The sequence below is a fragment of the Stylophora pistillata genome, chromosome 4 (genome assembly GCF_964205215.1).
Source record: "Stylophora pistillata chromosome 4, jaStyPist1.2, whole genome shotgun sequence".
NCBI lineage: Eukaryota > Metazoa > Cnidaria > Anthozoa > Scleractinia > Pocilloporidae > Stylophora > Stylophora pistillata.
The window spans coordinates 6,570,197-6,576,796 of record NC_142522.1 but is presented as its reverse complement, the minus strand read 5'-3'; positions in this window follow the sequence as shown (position 1 = coordinate 6,576,796).

Sequence of the window (6,600 nt, the reverse complement as noted above, 5' to 3'; positions counted from 1 at the left end):
TTTATTCAGTCTTATATTGTCTGAGTTCGAAAAACCCTGATTGCTGTTATTGAGCCAATTATTCATGTAGCTTTTTCCCTTGTATCTTTGAGGCATAGGTAAGCGCGGACAGAAGGGGAAGGGGAAGGGATACAAAGGTTTATTTATGTTATCAACGAAAAGTGACTTCCCCTGTAGCTCGATAGATTTAACGTTTTTGATGTGCAAGTGTGAAGGAAAATCGTTTTCCTCTAACGTTTTATGTCCTTATTCTTGAAGAATTATGTATCATCCTTAGAAAACTAATGACAACCAGTATTTTTTTTTGCAGGGTTTCATTCCAATGTGAAGGTGGCGAATAAGCTAATTTGCATTTCTTTACTGAACTTTCTTGAGCTTTGAAAAGGCAATTGAGACACGTGAAATGAGCATGTTGTTATCTTTTTGGGTGTGTTACGTTCAGTTTTCTTTCACCAGATGTATTGTTCGCATAACCGTTATAGAAAACTTTGATTTAGATCAAGTTACATTCGAGAGTATTATCAGGCATTAAAGACAAGTTAAAGGAAGTGCTCTAAAGTTAGGTCCGAGTCCAGTTGCCGCCAGCAGACTCCTATAGACGGAATTTAGTGACAATCTTTTTCCTTCCTGTTAGTCAAGCGACTGTTCCGAGTTTATTTTACTCAGATGGTTCATTCAGGCAAGCAGTTAACTGTCCCAACCGAAAAATTATCGTCACGTAAGTTCTCCTCCTTAGCGTAGCACGGGAAAGCTGCCTTGGGTTCAAAATATGGATTATTGCCGTCCATGTTTCCGCTCTGCGAGTCTGCAAACTTTAGCTTTTAACTGAGCAATACTGAAAAGCTGTTACACACCTTATTCTTTTGTGCTTTAAGGAGGCGTGTTGTAAGCTTTTCTGAAGGAGTGGCTTGTATCAATACTGAAAGGACGATCTGAAAGGATAAGAACCGAACTGAAACGCATCTTTTAACTTCTGGCAAAATAGAAGTGGGTGAGCCAGAGTATTTCAGTCGAAAAGCTCTACAGAATCTGTACGTTGGAACGCTGTCTCTCAAAGCTGTAAAGCCAAATAACAAAAGTAGATATTTGCAAACAATCAGATCCGTCCTTCAGTTTCGTTTTATGAACAATAAATATCGTGAAACTTTGTTCTTCGATCGCAAATTATTGCACCATAAAATTACTCTTGCCTAAATCCGTTCAGCCACACATTTTCTTGTTTCTGAAGAGCGTTTAACTCTCTATGATTATAGTCGACAAGAATGTTTTCCGTTGAAATCATTTTTTTTTTCAACGTTTCCAGGGACTGCGCAGAAAAAGAGAGACTATTCGATGAGGTATATCCCCGTCCTCTGCTTTTTTGGCTGAAGCTTATGCGTTGGTGCATTAACAAAAGAGATCATCAATTGTTAGTAAGACGCTTCTGCAAGAATTCATTACTTGAAATAGCTTCCCAACTATACCACATGGGTACAAAAGAAGTCTTTCATCGTTGTCTCATGTTTAACTCAGCATTTATTTAAAAGACTTGTCTAGACGCTTGTTCTTTAGAGAAAATGTTATGCTACCCGTTTGTATTTGAAAACTCTGTTGTATTGAAATTGTTTCTGCGACGTGGAAGTTATCATTTACGACACACGAATGATTATTATATTCCGAGGTGAGGTATTACATTGCGAAATTAGTGAAAGGGGAAGCATTCAAGGCGAAGCTCGTATCTTTATCCAAATTCTCCGAAGTGTCCTATTCTCAGTTTGTTTCGACAAGCGAACCTCTGAAGGTCTGGCGCGCTAATAAAAAATTTCCTTTATCTTATTAGAATGATCCAAGGTTATCTTGCCCAACTAATTCCCTGGTTGCTCGGTTGACAAAATGGCTTTGGAACGTCATAATTTTATTTTTCGAAATTGTATAGAGAAACGTTGTCTTATTTCGGTGTAAAGGATGTATGTTGACGACTTTATTTTATATGAACGTGCGGAAATACGAGATTGCAATTCATATTTAACTTCTGTGCAATTAAAGATATACCTGTTGTTAAGTGACGCCATCTGTACGAAAATTCCCCGCGCGGGTCATTTTTTTAAGCTTGATTTCCGCCGCTCTCTCGAGTCCCGTCTTTTTCGTTCCTCCCTGAGAAGAGAAGGCTGGACGCACGAGCGGCTATCCATGTCTGTGACGTAATTTGAAAATATTAATTGATGCGTTCTCAGATGTCACCGAAAGTGAAATAGGACTCCAACATTCGAATGGATGGTGTACATATAATCGCTAATACGCCGACTAAATTCAACTTTAAAACTAGATATGTCCTCTGTGGCTGCGAAAAAAAAGATTCTAGGAAGAAATCCAAGGTGTCTGATTAGCGGAAAAGGATTTGCAGTATGCCAGAGTATTTCAGTTGAAGCACTCAACAGAATCTGTACTTTGAATCGCTGTCTCTTAAGTTCCACATGTTTACGCTCCTAGTGAGAGATTGCATTTACGTAACTTTGAGTCTGATTTCATCCTAGCTATTCTGATTTCTTTCGAAAATCTCAGAGGTTATATGATCCTTGTGCCGGTCATCTGATTTGGTTTGAATAGACTGGGCCACAGGTGTAGCCTTGATCAAATCCACAAGATGTATTCAATTTTGATATCCACTTTACTCAGTATGATATTGTCTGAGTTAAGAAATGCATGTCTGCTGTTATTTAGCTATTTCTTTGTATAATATTTTAGTTTGCATCTTTGAGGCAAAGGTAAGGCTAGACTGAATGGGGAGGGGGAATATGAAGGTGTTTTCATGTTATCAATGAGTTCCCCAGTAGCTTGATAGATATAATGTTTTTGATGGTACAAGTTTGAAGGAAATTCGTTTTCTTCACAACGTTTTATGTTACTATTCTTACTGTCAAACTAAGTGAAGCGTACCCCTCAAGATTACATTAATGAATTGATCATTTGAATATTGAACCCGCCAGTCGTTTCAAGAATGCAATAATAAATTGATTATTTGATTATTGAACCCGCTAGCCGTTTCACGAATGCAATAATGGATTGATTATTTGAATATTGAACCCGATAGCCGTATCTGTTTTGAATAGGCGCGGATCATTGTTCAAATTAGAAGTCCATTTCTGAGGTCCAATAAGATTGTTCTATTTGACGAGGAATCCTGAAAATGAACAAACTGCACTGTAAAAACACTGCGAAAACAGTCGATCTCAAATATTAACGAAATAAAAAAAGTCTTATGATGACTTCGCCCGTAAACTATTTTTTTCGACCATGAATACACAAAAGAATTTCTACAAGTTCGTCAAGATGTAAATAGGTGAAAAATGCTCTCGATAACATTCCATCTACAACATTTACATGAAGTTCTACACAACACTCGAACTCACCCTTCCCCCATGTGTAACGCCATGTTGAAATAGTTCCGATCCATCATCACGTGTTCGCATAATCCAATCAGAAATGGACTTCAAATTTGAACAATGATCCGCGCCTTTTCAAAACGAATACGGCTATCGGGTTCAATATTCGAATGATCAATCCATTATTGCATTCTTGAAACGGTTAGCGGGTTCCATTTTCAAATATTAAATTCGTTATTGCGCTACTGAAACGATTACCAATAGGGTAATCAATATTCGAGTAATCAAATCATTAATGTAATCCTGAGGGGTACGCTTCACTTAGTTTGACAGTAAAGAATTATGTATCATCCTTAGCAATTTATGAAAACTAGTAGTTTTTCTAGGTTTACTTTATTATTAAGGTGGCGATTAATCTAATGTACATTTCTATAGTGAACTTTCTCGAGCTTTGAAAAGGAAATCGAGACACGCGTAATTAGCATGTTTCTATCTGTTCTAGTGTGTTACATCATTTTTCTTCACTAGATGTATTGTTCGCATACTCACTCTATGAAACTTTGATTTACTTTGAGATACATTGGAGAGTATTCAGGAGGCATTAAAGACAAATGAAAGTGAATCCTTTAAACTCGAAACTTGGGCCAAGTCCAGTTGCCGTCAGCAGACTCCCGTAAACGGAATTTAGTGTCTTTTTCCCTCCTGCTGGTCAAGCGACTGCTTCAAGTTTAATTTACCCAGATGGTTCATTCAGGCAAGCAGTTTATTGTCCCAACCGAAAAATTATCGTCACAAACGTTCTCCTCCTCGGCTTTGCTCGTGAATGCCGCCTTGGGTTCACAATATAGATTATTACCGTCCATGTTTCCGTTCTGCGTGTAGGCTTAGCCACAAGTTGCTCGGCAACTTTTCGACAACTTTTGAGATTTTCGGCAACTTTTTAGAATTTTGGCAACTTTAGAATTTTCGGCAACTTTGGGCTTTTTGAGGTTCTTTGAAGCCACTTTCTTCACGTTTTGAGCCACATTGGTCAGTTTTCGATAGACATTTATTCAATTTATTCTAAAATACAATAATTAGCCCACCCCCCCCCCCATGGGTTGATTTTGTGATGCCTTATCACTAGGTCAGCAGTATCACCTTGCACGTTTTTCAAGGTGGCGGACAATTACAGTGATTCCAATTCATCCAACTCAGATGAATCTTGTCATTCTGATAGACTATTTGTTGATCAAGTGAAATGGAAAGAACCTCTGATATTATCATTGGACTTTGACAAATAAAGTTTTGATAAGAGGCAATGTGCGAATTTTTAATCTTTAACACCATAAAAAGGTACGAAAAGCGTAAAAATTTTGGCAACTTTTCGGCTACTTTTTGGAAATTCAGCAACTTTTCGGTAACTTTTTGAAAAAAATAGCAACTTTTTTGCAACTTTTAGACACTTTTACTGGCAACTTTTTTGGGATTCATCGGCAACTTGTGGCTAGGCCTATCTGCGAGTAGGCTAATTTTTAGCTTTTGATTGAGCTAGACTGAAATGCTGTTTATTCTATTCTACTTCAAGGTAGCGCGTAGTAAGCTGTTTCAAAAGAGTGGATCGTATTAATATTGAAAGGGCGACCTGAAAGGGTGTAAACTCAATTCTTAGGTTTCACCTACGTGACCAATTAGCTTAGCAACGGTTACTATCCGCCATCTTGGTGTCCCTCGAGCGCAAGCAAACTGTATCCAAAGAAGAGTTCAAGTGAGAAATGAGGGATTGTTTTATGCATTGTTGTTGGATGTTCGAGCAAAAGTGGAAAACATAAAGGCTTAGGATTTTTTCGTCTACCTAAGATTATTACAAATGAACGGGAAAAATAGGAGGAACTCTCGACTAGGATAAGAAACGAGTGGATTTCTGCGCTGAATCGAAGCGACGCTACAAACAAGAGAGTGCTAGAGAGTGAACGAGTTTGTAGCAAACACTTCATCTTCTGAGAGCGAGCGCTAGATTGGGATCAATTTCATGTCGATCGGGTTCCAACTGTCGCCCTTGGAAAAAAGTAATATGTAGAAAAAGACCATGAAAATGCAGCCGAAAGAGCTGTGAGAGCCAATAAAAGAATAAAACAAGCGATCGAGAGCCGAGCTCGAAGCCGCCGAGAAGAAACGAGTGCACGAAAGCGGTGTTCCAATCGCAAAAATAGATTTCAGCGAGCCAACTTTTTCAGCTTTTGATGTCGAACAGCATTCAGAGGGATTAGAAACGGCGGGTGTAGCCATAGAATTGGACGATTTTGACGAATGGGACGAAAACACAACACCAGAAAACTTTGGTTCGAACGCTGATTACGTAGAAGCAAGACAACACACAGCTAGTCCAGTTTGCAAAGAAGCTACAACCAGCGATTCTAACTGTTAAACCAATGAGTTTGAATATATGTTCTTCAGAAAAGGATATCAAGCGCCAACAAGAGGTTTCTTTGACTCTGACAATAAAGTGCTGTTTTATACGGGAATGTCATCCCTCAAACTTCTGATGGTTGTCTTTGAGCATGTCTCACCATACGTCACTCGCAAGACCCTATCGTAAGATAGTTTCCACGAATTTGCGATTGTTTTAATGAAACTTCGATTGAACATGCCACTGCTGGACCTTGTTTACTGCTTGAAAGTTGCCCATTCTACTGTAACACAGATTTTTTCTTCCTGGCTAGTGGTCATGGACACAAGGCTATTTCCCTTAATTTCATGGCCTAAGAGGGAGCAATTGTGGAGGATAATGCCACAATGTTTTATGTATTTCTATGGAAAAAAAGGTCACATGGTAATTGATTGCCTCGAGGTGTTTATTGAGAAGCCAACTAACCTTTCAGCCAGGGCACAGACATTTTCCAGTCATAAAAATCATAACACCATCAAGCTACTTATTGGTATAACACCTCAGGGGACTGGCACGGTGTCTTATGTATCAGAAGCCTGGGGGGCAGAACTTCTTATAAGTTCCTGACAGAGAACTGTGGCTTTCTCGAGAAGTTGCTTCCAGGTGATATGGTTATAGCTAACCGCGGATTTACGATTTCTTAAGGGATTGAAGCAAGCAAAATTGGAGATACCAGTACTTACAAAGGGGAAGAGACAGCTGGACCCATTAGATGTGGAAAATACAAGGGGTATAGCCAATTTACGAATCCACGTGGAAAGGGTAATTTGGACTTTTTAGAACGAAATATACAATCTTAGAAGGTACATT